Source organism: Eupeodes corollae, chromosome 1 (genome assembly GCF_945859685.1).
Source record: "Eupeodes corollae chromosome 1, idEupCoro1.1, whole genome shotgun sequence".
Taxonomy (NCBI): Eukaryota; Metazoa; Arthropoda; class Insecta; order Diptera; family Syrphidae; genus Eupeodes; species Eupeodes corollae.
In genome coordinates, this window is record NC_079147.1 from 148081893 (window position 1) to 148097115 (window position 15223).

Here is a 15223-nt window from a genome sequence, read left to right on the forward strand (position 1 = left end):
CCTAGCTCCAAATTGCGCGGCACCTGATCCGCTGTCTGCCTCTACTGCGCTGTCCTGTGAGTGTGAATTCGAAGACTTTCCGGGCCAGAGCATTGATTTCCATGCGCTATACGTGACACAGCTATCTTAGCCGTTAGACTTTACCCTTCTGGCTAAGTCTACTTCGCTGTACAGCTCGTCGTTCTATATTCTCCTCCACTCCCCTTCGATGCATACAGGACCGTAGATCACATGAAGAACTTTCCTCTCGAAACAACCCAAGGTGCTTTCATCTCCTTTAGTGATAGTCCATGCTTCTCCACTGTATAGAAGGAAAGGGATGATGAGGTCTTATATAGCGAAACTTTGGTCCCTCGAGAGAAGGTTTTGCTACTCAATCGATTTCTTAGTCCAAAGAAGAGTTATTCTTCGTTACGTGTCTCAATGGTGACGGTCTACCTTTTAATTTTCTTCGTTTATTTTAATATCCACTTCGTCTAAGTGTCTGAAAGAAAAGGCTTAAACAGACTGATTATTTTGTAATTTGTTTCATGGGACAGAAATCGTAATGTTAACCAATTACATCCTTGTTACTGTTTAAGAGTTACTCCTGCAAGCCTGGCGTTGTCGCTTACAGTTCCCTACCCTCAGTCAGAGAAAAAAATTTCATAATTCGTGCCGATATCAGGCCTAATACTACAAGGTTATAATAAATGCCGTGTTATCTTATTTATTAATTACGAAGCATATGTCAATTTAGCTTTAAGAAAAAGACAGTATATGGTATAAAAGTTCGAAGCATTTAATTATTACGATTTGAGTTTGAAAATCCAAATCCATGTTCTGGACAAGAATCTACCTCAGCCTAAACATGGAAAATATATCAACCGATTGCTTGACATTAGGCAGGTCTACTTAGATCTTTTTCATCTTCATGAACTTTTTTAATGACTAAATCAAACATTTGAGACTGCATGTTTCCGATAACTTTTGAAATTGAATTCCATCAACTTTTAAGTCTTAAATAGGCCTTTTTTTATTATAAGCGCACACTGAAGGATATATATTACCATTATTATGTAGACACAGTGTGAACAATAAAAAACGGAGAGGAGATCTCGGTGCACATTGGTTTTGAATTCCTGAATATTGCAATCGCTGGGAAAGACAGAGTGTGGCAAGGCATTCCACATTCGCATAGTACGGCTAAAGAATGAATCTCTATACTTGACAGTACAACCGAAGTTGGGCTCGAGGGTATATTTATGAGCATACCTAGAAGCGCGAGTATTACGGTTGAACTGTTTAAGGGGAGGAATGCAACTGGATATTTTAATAGAGCATAAAACATTAAAATAAGGGTAAAATAGAGTGAGACAAAAACATTTCGATGATGTTCAAGTGACTTAAATGATCTTATGATGGTATGTTAATATCACCAATCAATCTAAATGCTCTACGTTCAATACTATCCAAGAGGCTTAAGTAGGTTGCAGGAGCATCAGCCCAGATATGGGAGTTATACTTAAGCTTTGGATGTATGTAAGTCTTGTAAATAACAGCCAGATCAGAGGGGGAGAAAAACTTCTTGCATCGCCATAGAAAACCCAAACATCTTGCGGCATTTTTGGCGGCATCGCGTATGTGATCGTTCCACAAAACGTGGTTGGTGAAACACATACCGAGAATATCGAGATGTTAAGTTTCCTCGATGCAAGTGCCATATATGAATAGTGGCAAGGTGGGTATATTTCGCTTTAACGATACAAGACATGCGTTTTCGAAGCATTAAATTCCACGCGGTTTCTTATTCCCCATTGTACAATGCTGTTTAGGTCGGCATTTAATGAGCTTATCATAATTTGTCGTTGCATTTCCACAACCGAAGAAGAGGGGTGTGAATCTGAAAACGAATATTAAAAGCTAAGAGTACTATCGTCAGCGAAACAATGTATTAGATTAGAAGTTGCAGACAAGAGATCATTAATAAAAATGAGAAAGAGTGTTAGAGATAAAACACAGCCTTGGGGCACACCAACAATTATTTTGTGCTTTTCAGACTTGAATCCATCCAATGCAACTTGTATTGAACGATCCGAAAGATAATTACTTATCCAATGAAGGAGGGATTCATGAAAACCAAAAGCACGAATTTTCGATAAGGGAGCCTGATGCAAAACCCTATGAAATGCTTTTGAAATATAAAGTACAATAATTTTACTTTCTCCAAAACGATGTAAAGATTTGTTTCACTGTTCGGTGAGATGAACCATGAGATCACCAGTGGACCTATTGCTACGAAAGCCTTATTGTCGGCCATTAAGAAGCTTCCGATCTTCGAGATATTTCTTGAGCTGATAATTAATCAGCGTTTCCATGACCTTGGAAAGAAGGGACGTAAGTGCAATCGGTCGGTAATAAGACAGAGAGGAAGATTCTCCTTCTTTTGGGAATAGGCTGAATAAATGCGATTTTCCATCCGCTTGAACCGAGACCTGAGGAGTAGGACAGATGAAAAAGCTTACGCAGTGGTTTTGCAAGTGATGAAGAACACCTTTTCAAAGCAATAGCAGGGATACCATCCGGACCAGCGGATTTATGTATGTTAAGACCTTTTAGGACTCTCGCTAAAGTACGAGTGCGAAAAATGATTTGCCCCATAGAATCTTTAACTCGCTCAAGTACAGGCGGAGTCATAACACTCACTGGCAGCCTTGAATTGGCGGTGAACTGCCTAGCAAAGAGATTTGCTTTCTCTAAAGAGCTAACAAATGGAGTGTCATTCACAACGACCGTAGGAAACAAGGACAAAAAAGAATTCCTCATATTTTTTACAAATCACCAAAAATGTTTACTGCCTTTGGGACATTGCAGTATTTTTTGCCGTAATTTTCGGTCATGTAAAAATTTAGTCCGTCGAATATGGGCGTTGCAGTCCTTCGGGGCTAGCTTGAACTTATTCGGGTTTCTCAGTTGGATTGGCTTTAAAACAACGGAAACTTATATTCTTGACCCTATTAACCTCTTTACAGCTCGCATCGAACCATGCGTTTTCCTTAGGTCTGATGCTTTTAACCCTATTTAGAATACAAATTCTCATTCCCAGGACAATCAAACTTGTGATCATATCAACGTCACTATCGAGGAAGCAAAGTGACCAATTAAAGATCCTAAAATAATTATTGAGATCGTTCCAGTTGGCTTTCTCGTATTGCCAAACGGTTCTCTTAGGAGCTCTTTCTTTAACTGGAGAATTTTTACACGAGAAATTCGCTGATATGACACAATGGTCAGTTGTGTCTAAAGGAAATAGAACACTAATAGTGTACTTACCAAGGTCAAAGGTAAAAAACAAGTTATGAGTGTTTTCTGTTCAAAGTACCACGTCCGATATTTGGGTGGGCTCGTTGACCAGCTGAGATAGTTTAGGTTTAACTCAGCAAAGATCTCAACACACACTCCTTCTGATGTTGACTGGCCCGATTGTTGAAGCCGTGAGGAATTGTGTACATTGAAATCGCCCGTAACAACGATTTCAGTGCGAGGATAGGACGAAACAATTCTTTGGATGGAATCAGACAAAGCATCAAATTCACGAGAAGTTGATACTCTGTCTAAATTTGTTCTTCGATAAAGGAAGCAATAGTGAATGAAAATTTAAACCACATAAAATTGAAATAAGAATTGGTGCAGAGACCATATTGTGGCAAAAACTGATAAGCAATATCATTTCTAATTTATATGGCGAGACCATGGTGGGAAAAGAATTACTTATTTTTAATTTAAAACAAAACTTAAGGTCTTCTATGTTCAAGGTCAACAAAATTTTCTTGTAAAATTATGATTGTATCGTTGGTTGGAGTGAATTTTCGAAATGTAATATTATTTAAATAACGTAAACTATGTTATAGTACATTCTGATTTTAAATTAACTCTCACACATTTGTTTATTGTTTTAAACTGTATTTAAAGGAATTATTTTAAGCCAAATGCAAAAATATAATTTTGTAATCTTATAATAGGAAGTTATTATTTAATTTATCGTTTTATAAATATCAATTTCTAAATATTCAATACTTTGGTAGAGTAGAGAATTAGATTTAAAATTTGAATATTTCGATCTTTTCATACACATTTATATACATGCATATCCTATATATGCATAAATAACTTCGTATGTACCGAACTTAATGCTTGATTTGCATTTTAAACATCTGTTGGGCGAAATGCATATTTCAAATCATCCTTATTTGAAATTTAATTTTGCATCAGTACTTGTCTATAATCATTTTGTAGGACATCAAGAACTTAAACGTTATGTGTGTAGGTAGTAATATGGGTTGGTATTATACATTTTCAAATAAAACATATCAACTTTGTGTATATATGTTTATGTATGTATATAAAACACAAAACCAAACCGAACGTAAATCGTAAACAATAAACATATATAACACAGTATACCACACCACTTGAAGTTATTTTCCTTTTCCGAGTGTGCTTGAGGCTTTTTCAAAACTTTAACACAATAGAAGTCTTATTATCCTTTCCACAGCCATTCAAAACAACAACAGCAACAACAAAAAAAAATAATAATAATAGTAGGAAAAAATGAAACACAACGGTTGTGGCTATTTTGTGTTTAACTATGTACCTTAACTTGTACAATAATACCTCAATGAAGTTTGTACATCTTCAACTATGTTTATTTTGAGAATATTATGTGCATATCCTTTGTTAAATATTGCCATAGCATACACAAAACACATATATATCAAAATACCTATATAAATACCTACACACAAAAAACAAGCGCATCCTTTCGATGAAATCCTTTTTAAGTTTCATCAGAAAACTTCTTGCAAGACGTATTTATCTCTTAAGCCCAAAATCTTGTATAGCCAAAGCCGACTGGATCTCTTTAGAAGTCCTTTATCTTTGCATTGTACGAGGTTATACATATGTATGTGTGTTCTGTGTATATCTCGCCATGATGGAAACGCGTACACATAGAATTAGGAAGGCAATACAAATTGTTCCGAAATTAATTCCGCTAAGTTTTCGAAAATTCCCAAAAGCTAATAAATTTACTTTCATTTGCGGAGCGAAACAAGACGCAATACAAACAAAAATTGCACGGTTACCCTTGCTATGATGGCGCATATAAGAAAAGCAGTGATTTAATTCTCTTTAGATTTTTGAAAGTCTATAGAAGCGCCTAAGAGTGCGGCTTCTTTGGGTATTATTTTTTGTATTATTTTTGACCTAGAACGTCCTTCGTATCGTCTTTGTCTTCGTCTGACGTCTTCGTCTTCGTTTTCGTTTTCGTCTTCAACTTGACTCTTCACTCGACTTTGTAATGCTTTTGTATTATATTTATGAAAAACATTTACTTAACATGTTGTTAAAGAGCACTTTCATCATAGTGTACAACAAGGATATTGAAGATTGAAGAAGGAAGCTGTTTTCTGTAAATTGGGATGAGTTTTTCAGCCAGCCAGCCAGCCAGCGCCAGAGCCAGAGTTTGTAAGTATAGTTGTATAAGGATTTTAAGGATTTTTATTCGTTCATACTTGAGCTTGGGTGTAGTAGAATGTACAGAGTGCGAGAGATAAAAGGAAGGGGGAGATGGGATCTATGATTCCATTAAAAAGCAGTTAAATTCAATTTAAGATATTGTTATATTTTCTTTCTTTTCTTTTATGGTCCTTGTTGTCTGTTGTATGTTGTTTGTTAAAGATGAATCGCCAAAACCAAGCGCCACGCCATACCACCACTACCACCACCATCACCACTAAAGGAGCATGAGGTAAAGAAAGTACACGCAATAAGAACCATACAAATACGATTCTATCTTAAAAATCTCTTTATGATGTTAACTTAGGGTAATTTTATGGGAGTTATTTGCTAAATGGGCTGTAAAAAAAAAAGATTTAATTACTTTTTGAGATCTTGTTTTTACGGTCATCATGATTGATGGAACGATGAAAGTGAAATAATATTTTCGTTTTTGTTTACACAATGCGTAAACTTTGCTCCTTTGGGCTGGTCCTTTGGAGCTTGGAGGAGCTTGGGCTATAGGGTGTGTTTGCGGATGGGGTGGTAATGAATCAGTTGAATAATTAGCTTATAGCTTGTTTTTGTTATGTTGTTTCCTAAAGTTAGATGCTTTATGCTGAGATTGTATTTTGTTTTATGATAAATATTGATGTGAAAGTTGTTAATCTATAGCTTACTTTATGTTTTTATATGTATGCTGAGTCGGTGGGAAAATGAATATCTACCGCTTTCTTTGGCTTTGTTAGGTTCTAAATCTTACAAAAATAATATAAAGAAAGATTACCTTTTACTCACATTTTTGTTATAAAATTTATTCTCCTCTTTATGTTAAAGTTTAAAAATAAATTAAAATTTATTGACACAATATAATTTTTATATATAGGTATATTTGCCCGAGGTCATTAATCCGTGAGCCATACTTTTATGATTAACAAAATTTATATGGGATTTTTGTTTAATTATTTATTTCTCTTTTATTTTGAACTATAAGAATTTTTGAAATTATTTCGGTGATAAAGAGAGAATGACTAAATTGGATAAAAAAGTGATGAACACCCTGAATTTAAATTTCTAAGATTTAACGTGGTTTCATTTATTTTGTCTTTATTATACAATTTCTCTTAGATTTTAAGAGCTATTAGCTAATTAATGAAAGTAATGTCAATGTACCTACTTGTGATGCTAGTGGCTTCCAGCTCTTAATCATTTACGTGTGCGAGTAATCTTACAAATAGGGGGCCTAAGTTTTTATACCAAATCCGAAAGGCTGATTTAAAAAAAAAACAGTTTTTATGACAAGAAATAATCTTACAGGATTTGGCAATTCCAAATCCGTAACTGTGAAAATGTAAATGGAACATACAAGGATTGAACCCAAGAATTCTTACATGAAAGTACGCACAAACCATCACGCCACGGGTTCCACAATCTTAAAAGCTATTACTAACAATTTAACAACGCACTGAAATTGTTTAAATTCACAATTCTCAATTTTACAGTTAAATTTTCCCGCCGACTACGTTACTTCTTAAGGAATTGATCTGACACCGAGATCTTGTGATTAAATATCTTTTTACTTTTTTTTTGGGTCACGTGGAATATTATGACAATAGTCCAAAATCAATTCAAGGATTTAATAAGTTTAATTCTGTTTTTAAAAATTCCATATTGCTATCTATTGGGAAAATAATTTCAAATTTGGAAATGAAGGTTTTAAGCCGATTCGCCTCAGGCGTATTTTTCTTTTTTTTTAAGACTTAAAGTCCCATTCAAATTTGTTGGCCAAAAATCGAAAAGTCAAAGTTTCTGGAAAACAAACCGATAGATTTTCATTAAACTTTCTCTACTTTTTCTAAACTCGGCTTCTTATTATAAAAAATAAAATGCACGACTGGATCGCACGAAGTTGCTCCTTTTTGCAAAGCGTCTGTTTTAAAAAGTACCTATATAAGCTTTAAAAATAAACCTGTAAAATAAGTTTGTCTTCAAAGATATAAATAGCATTGTCAAACAAAATCCATTTTTCAATGTTTTTGTTTAAAACCAAATATTTCTGTTATGCAGTTGCGATTGAATAGAATTTTAGTCTGGACGAATCATCATCATATATGTATATTATTTTGTTAGCATGTCTCCCTTTTTCGGCTCTCATACGGAACTCATTTTAACAACTAAGGTGTCACAACGCAGAGAATTTTCCGTAGACTATGCGAATTGTATTTTATTGAATACTAATTTATAATTTGTTGAAAACTTAACTCTTTATTATAATAAAAATATGAAATACTCGGAAAATATTATGTTTAGGGTTTGTGTATTTGAATGAACTTATCGAATACACGCACCATTTTCCTCTGTTTCATCCCAAGACACAACTCATCCTAGGACAACTCATCCCGGAAATAAAAAATACTTGTAAGAATACTTAACGAAAACAATTCTTGTGTATGCAACTAGTTCGTTCAAAGCTTTTTCCTTTCGATAGCTTTATTTTAATTTCATATTAGAATAACCAGAATGGAAAACAAATTATATGAAGATAAAAAAGAGAGAGAACATGTATGTTTAAATTGTAAAGCGATCGCCTATTGGTTGTAGAGTTAGGTAGGAATAAAGAATAGCTCATTGGCATGCTCAGCTTTATTCAGATAGATAGATAAAGACATGTTTATGATGACAATAAAGGAATGTAATTATTAGGTAAAAGGTACCTACTACAATCCAAGCACATTCCTTCTTTCCTACAAGTTTTCAGCGCAAACATGGAGTTTTAGTTCAGTTTATTTATTCTGTTTTTATCTTATAAATTTGTGAGAAAGCAAATAATATAAAATAAAATAAAATTAAAATAAAATTAAAGAAAATTTATCGATAAAATATTATTTTACTTGAAAACAAAGAAGAAGAAAAAAAAGGAGAAAAAGATAGTTAGATTTAAGAATAGAGGATAAGCTAAGTTAAGTAAGTTGGTTAGAAAAGAAGATATTAATACTTTTTTGGAAAATGTGCATATCACTTATATCCCGCGGATGAGTGGGCAGTGAGTTCCAGAGGCGACATGCAGCGATGAAAAATTGCCTTTCTGAGGTCAAACACAAAAAGCATTGCAAAATTATCGATGTCGATCTGTTCTATGTTGACATTCTGATTTTTTCAAAGAGATAGGCTGGTTGACGTGTTTTCAAGATTTTAAAAAACAGTATCAATGTTTGAAGCTTCATGAAGTCATTTAAAGGCATATTAAGTAGAATCTCTTACAAATGTGAAACATGGTCGTACCTTCTTAACCCAAAGATGTATCGAATGATACTATTGAATGCTATGTTTAATTTATGTTTGCTGATGGAATCGCAGTTGTAAAAAATTTTGCATCCATGAGTGAGAACAGGTATTACAAGGGTCCTCGCAAGCATTAGTCTGGTTTTATATGGAGTGATGCTTTGGGTGGTCCACAGCGTTCTAAGGGTTCCATAAGTTTTACCTATCAATTTAGGGTTAATGTGCTATTGAAGATTACAGCTAGATTTTTACTGGAATTTAAGAATTCTAATGGGTTCTCAATATAAAATAATGGAAGGAAAGTATGTTAGATCTTATTCAGGGTGAAAACGCAGTCGGCAATTAAACCCATAGGACAGCTTTTGTAAATTTGAATGTCATCGACATACAAATGTTTTGATACTTCATTTATAATGAAATCGATTTCATTGACATATAATGAAAATAAAAGAGGGGATAAAATTGATCCTTGCGGAACTCCTTGTTAAATCGGAAGAAAATCGGAGAGATTTTCATTTAAGAAAACGGCTTGCTTTCTGTCATTCAAAAAAGGAAGAAAGCAGTATAATAGCTTCTGAAGATATGTTGAATTTGTGACGCAGTTATTTCGGAAGTACATATCGAGTGATTCACCATGTCGAATGCTTTGAAAAATCTAGTAGGACTAAAGTAACTTACTTTGTCAATACGGAGTTCAGTTTTTATGTCTTCGATTATTTTAGTTAGTGTCGTAATAGAACTATGTTGTGAACGAAAACCCAATTGAACATCGACTCAAAGGTTGTTGCGACTGATGAAGCTGCTTAATTGTTTTTGCATTATACTTTCACATACTTTAGATAGAAAAGAAAGTATTTAAATCGGTCTAAATTCATTACAAAGCGAGTTTTTGGGGACAGGAATTATTTTAGCTTTTTCCATTGATGCGGGAAAATTCCAGTGGTAATGATTGTATTTATTACATGTGTAAAGTAAAGAAGAAGCAGTAAAAAGAAAAGCTTTAATGAAAATAGAATTCAAATCATGAACACCAGTGGCATTGGACATTATACTTATGCAACTTTTAACTATATCCAAGGCGGTCACACAATCGAAACTGAACAAAATGTCTGTAGAAGTTGGTGGTATGGTATTGAGATATATGTACATGATCTCTTGGAGTTACTGAAGTGTAGAAGCAAAATTTACTGTTAAGCTCATTTATGTTCATTACAGCTGAAAAATTAATTCTTTGTTTACCTATTCCCATCTCGCGGAGGTTGTTCCATAGTTTACGACCATCGGACCTTAAATCTAGACGCTTAGAGAAGAATTGTAATTTTGAGCGTCTAACCTCTTGAACTACTTTATTTCGTAGTGATTTGTACAACTCACTGAGCTCGTTAACACGCTAGATCACGCCGATTTATTAGGTCCTTAATCCTACTAGTAAACCATTGTTTATTTTAGCGAATCCTAGTTTGTGCTTTCAATGGAAAGTGTTGATTAACTAAAATACTGAGATTTGTGCTTGAAAACTTGACTTGGCCATTTGGTGAAGGCATTAGGAAAATGTCATTTCATGCTATCATGTTTATATCATTTGCAAGATGTGTTCTATTGAAATTCTTAAAATCTCTAACCTGAAATCTAGAAATCATTTGGTTTACACTTGATTTAAAATCATAGGTTAACAAAATAAGATCATGTGTAGAAAAAACTGGAGATTCGAGCTGATCATATAACAGTACTCAATCAGTTTCACTCACAAGTTAATGATCAGACCGGAAAATCCTATATCCGCTAAGAAAATTTGTTGTATCTTTCACAGATGCAGAGAACCACATTTCCGAAACACAGATCGCGTCGATCTGCGATTCTTCAAAAAGTAATCTAAGTTCATCAATCTTTTTCATCAAACTCTGAGCATTGATATGAGCAACTTTGAAATCGTCACGTCGACAACTCAAAAATTTTAACATAGTTCCCAATATAACATCACTAGAGTATCCTATGAAGCGCACCATACGTTTACTCAACTCTGAAACGAGTGGTTAAAAGGCGAGATCTAAGTAACATATACATAATATGATGGGCAACAAAGCAACAACTTTTACAAAAAGATTTTCATCAAGTTCGTACAACTCCGTCGTGCATTTTATTAATATTGACAAATGTAAGACAATGGCGCAGAATTTTAAACGAATTAGTAAATTGTTAAAAAAATTATTTAAACATTTTAAGACCTTACTATGTATTATCTGATAATAATTTGCTAAAATTAAAATCACGAAATGGCTTCTTTAAAATTCATGACATCTGCACAATGATTCTTATTGTTGGAATGGTCCAACTATTGGGAATTCCAATTAATAGGTCCGTTTAAGCGTATTTGTTTTTTTTTTCATGAACTGTCACTTTTTAGCCATGGACTCCCTTAAGAAATTGTTAAGTATTTAGCAAATTGCTAACTGGTAAATTGTTTACAATAGGTTGTTTACAATTTTGCACCAATGTGTTTTACGAGCAAACGTTGTAATATATAAACATACATATATAAATTTTAACAATGAGTTGAATTTTTCAAGTTTGAATAGAAAGTAAATTTTTTCTGGCTTTGATCAAAATTAAGGTTTACTGATTGCTATAATTATAAAGGGTGATTTTTTTGAGGTTAGGATTTTCATGTATTAGTATTTGACAGATCACGCGGGATTTCAGACATGGTGTCAAAGAGAAAGATGCTCAGTATGCTTTGACATTTCATCATGAATAGACTTACTGACGAGCAACGCTTGCAAATCATTGAATTTTATTACCAAAATCAGTGTTCGGTTCGAAATGTGTTTCGCGCTTCTTTATCGACAAATTTTGTTCAGCGATGAGGCTCATTTCTGGTTGAATGGCTACGTAAATAAGCAAAACTGCCGCATTTGGAGTGAAGAACAACCAGAAGCCGTTCAAGAACTGCCCATGCATCCCGAAAAATGCACTGTTTGGTGTGGTTTGTACGCTGGTGGAATCATTGGACCGTATTTTTTCAAAGATGCTGTTGGACGCAACGTTACGGTGAATGGCGATCGCTATCGTTCAATGCTAACAAACTTTTTGTTGCCAAAAATGGAAGAACTGAACTTGGTTGACATGTGGTTTCAACAAGATGGTGCTACATGCCACACTGCTCGCGATTCTATGGCCATTTTGAGGGAAAACTTCGGAGAACAATTCATCTCAAGGAATGGACCGGTAAGTTGGCCACCAAGATCATGCGATTTGACGCCTTTAGACTATTTCTTGTGGGGCTACGCCAAGTCTTAAGTCTACACAAAAAAGCCAGCAACTATTCCAGCTTTGGAAGAGAACATTTCCGATGAAATTCGGGCTATTCCGGCCGAAATGCTCGAAAAAGTTACCCAAAATTGGACTTTCCGAATGGACCACCTAAGACGCAGCCGCGGTCAACATTTAAATGAAATTATCTTCAAAAAGTAAATGTCATGGACCAATCTAACGTTTCAAATAAAGAATCGATGAGATTTTGCAAATTGTATGAGTTTTTTTTTTTTTTTAAGGTCTCAAGCTCTTAAAAAATTACCGTTTATTATCAAAAAAGCAAACAAAACACTAAATTTGTCAGAAGGTTTTCGCTATACTTCCATGACTAAATTGTTATTAACATTCTGTATGTCTCTTTTTCTTAGGCCAATTATTGATTACGCTTACGTTATTTCTGACGACTTGTTTTAAGTATGATCATCGATTAACGCTTTCGGAAAAATAATTCTTTAATTTTGTTGACGACTAGAGATTGCTCAACAGTAGACTTCTATGCCATATTTAATATTTTACCACACATATTTCATTTCAAACACAACATTTTTAATCGAACTGCCTTATAAATAATAATAAAACATTCATTTTTAATTATTGAAAAAATGGTTACGGTCTCGAAACTCCTATGAATATTTTGATGAGTAATTTAGCATAGAATGGAGGTGACAGTATTGCCAACGTAAAATTATAAATGTTTGTCCTATTAACAGAAAGAAAGTGTTAGTAAAAAAAATATTGTGTACTTGTTGCAAATTTTTCATTTAGTTAGCTAATAGACCATTTCCAAAAAGTTACTATATAAATAATTATATGGTATAGTAAATAAACCCTAATCAAACCCAATTTAAAAAATTCAAAAATTGAATTTAACCCGACTTAATTTTTCACTTAATTGAACAACCTTATCTCTTGAAGTTGTACTTTTCCTTAACATCACATGTATTGTAGATACCTAGTATGTTTATACTTATACCCAATTTTAAATTCTATCATCCTTAAACGACTCTAAACCCTACATAATCTACCATCATGATATAACAAAAGTAAATCTTCCTTATAAACGAACCCTTACAAATTCCATGACTTAAAATCTAAAATATGTGCCATAAAACACTACTTTCAGAATATACATACATATGTATGTATTGAATGTGTGTACCGTTCCTAAACTAAAACCCTTTGAGAAATTTCCCAAAAACAACGAAAACACAAAAAACAATATCGGGTGGCTATTTTCAATGTCCACATATTAGGGTTGACAAAATAAATTCCAATGCTAGAGCCTTAGATTCTAACGAAAAAGGATAATCTACAAAAAGTTCACACGTACTTGCATACTTTTTGTGCGGCTTATATCAAGCTACCAAAGAACTTACACATTCTTGTTGTGTTTCATACTTGTACAGTGATATCACAACAATAGCAAACAACAAACAGTAGACCATAAATAAAAGGAGAGAAAAAAAATGCGAAAAATCAACCTTCCTGTTTCCTGGAAGTAGTACCATACAGAAAAACAAACATAACAGTATCGTATCTCTATTCAATAAACCAACAATGGCAAAGAATAAAAAAACCACAATATGAACAAAAAATACAAAAGCGCCATAAAGATTTACCTATTCGAAGAACATGCTCTACTCAACCTCAGCCTTAGTCTTACCAACATAAAATAAGCAAGCCAAAAAAAAAAGAAGTTAAAACACCCAAGAGTTGTTGGTCGAGCTAAAAAATCACAAACCTGCAATATCCTTGTTTATGATTGGTCATTTTCTTTAATGGTATAAGGGCTTTGTCCTTTGTACATCAACCTATACTCGTAGCTATAAAGATTGCTGAATAGCATAAGAAAATTAAAACTCCTTCTTCGTCCAATCAAGAGGCATGGAGACTCTAATGAATATGCCAAAGGGATATTTTCCATCAATAGTTAAACAAGGAAAAAGAAGGGAGCTGGTGGCAGTAGTTTTATAGTTTCTCTTCATAAGCATAAGAATTTACTTGGAACGTTCAGAAAAATTTTATATCCATCATAAAACATATTGAGTAAGAAAATCCAAAATTGGGTTCAATATTCGACTAAAATTTTAAAATAGATTTACGAGAATTAAATCGTTTTTTTTTTTTAAACCAAAACAAGAATGCTTTACGCTTTATTAATTTTAGACAAAACGAATTTATTCCACCTTTGTACCCGAGAATCTTTGAGCGGTTATGTGTAATAGAGGAAATGAAGTCAAACATTTGATTTAGAAATAGCCTGTGTGGGATCAGGAGCCTGTTTCACCAAACGCTTTTCACTTTGTAAACAAAAATCCTGTCAAATTAACAAAGTGAAAAGATTGATCAACTTTGCATAAAACTCGTATTTTGAAAAGTTCCAAAGTAAATCTTAGATTGTGTTCATAAGGATGCATTGAAAATGGTGAATTAATATCTATCATGGTACCTTCAACACATGCAGCTAAATAAGGAAATCCTTCTTGAAAACAAAGTTGCGAAGCTTTTATAAATGATTTTGTACCCAGCAAATAGTTACAGAGAGAAATTGATCAATGATAATATTCGACATTCGATTTACCACTCCGCAAACGATACCGTGAAATAAGGCCAAAATTTAAGACTTGTCCTTATTTCACCAGCCAAATTGGTTTTACTCGTATTTTACTTTGGAGGAAGTGATTTGTCATTAATATACACTCAACCTCGCACCTGATCTAAACCCTATAGTGTGTCGTAGCGGGAAGGTTGCAGGGGGCAGCATGCCTTCCTTACATACCTTACCGTAAAAGTAAGTTGATCTTATTTCTCAAAATAGTTTAGCATTTTTTTACTTTTTCAGAGTGCAATATGACCAGCTGTTGAAAATTGACCTTATTTCACATTTGTTAAGACCCAAGATTTAAAAATTGTTCTTAATTCACTTGGTCTTAATTCAAGCCACTTCTGCAGATGGGTACTTTTCTCATGTAAGGCGGTATTGCATCAAATGCAACACCTTGATATTGGCCTCCGTTTTCAACAAAATATACTATACACAAAAGATGTTGCAAGAAACTTTAGATAAATCAACGCGTTAACCCTAAAATTCTGA

At 33.7% G+C, this 15223-nt stretch overlaps 1 protein-coding gene across 1 annotated transcript in view; it reads right to left on the bottom strand.

Moving 5' to 3' along the window:
• Positions 1 to 15223, bottom strand: part of LOC129945544 (uncharacterized) — a 492154-nt gene that overhangs the window by 234146 nt on the left and 242785 nt on the right. The window lies entirely within an intron of this gene.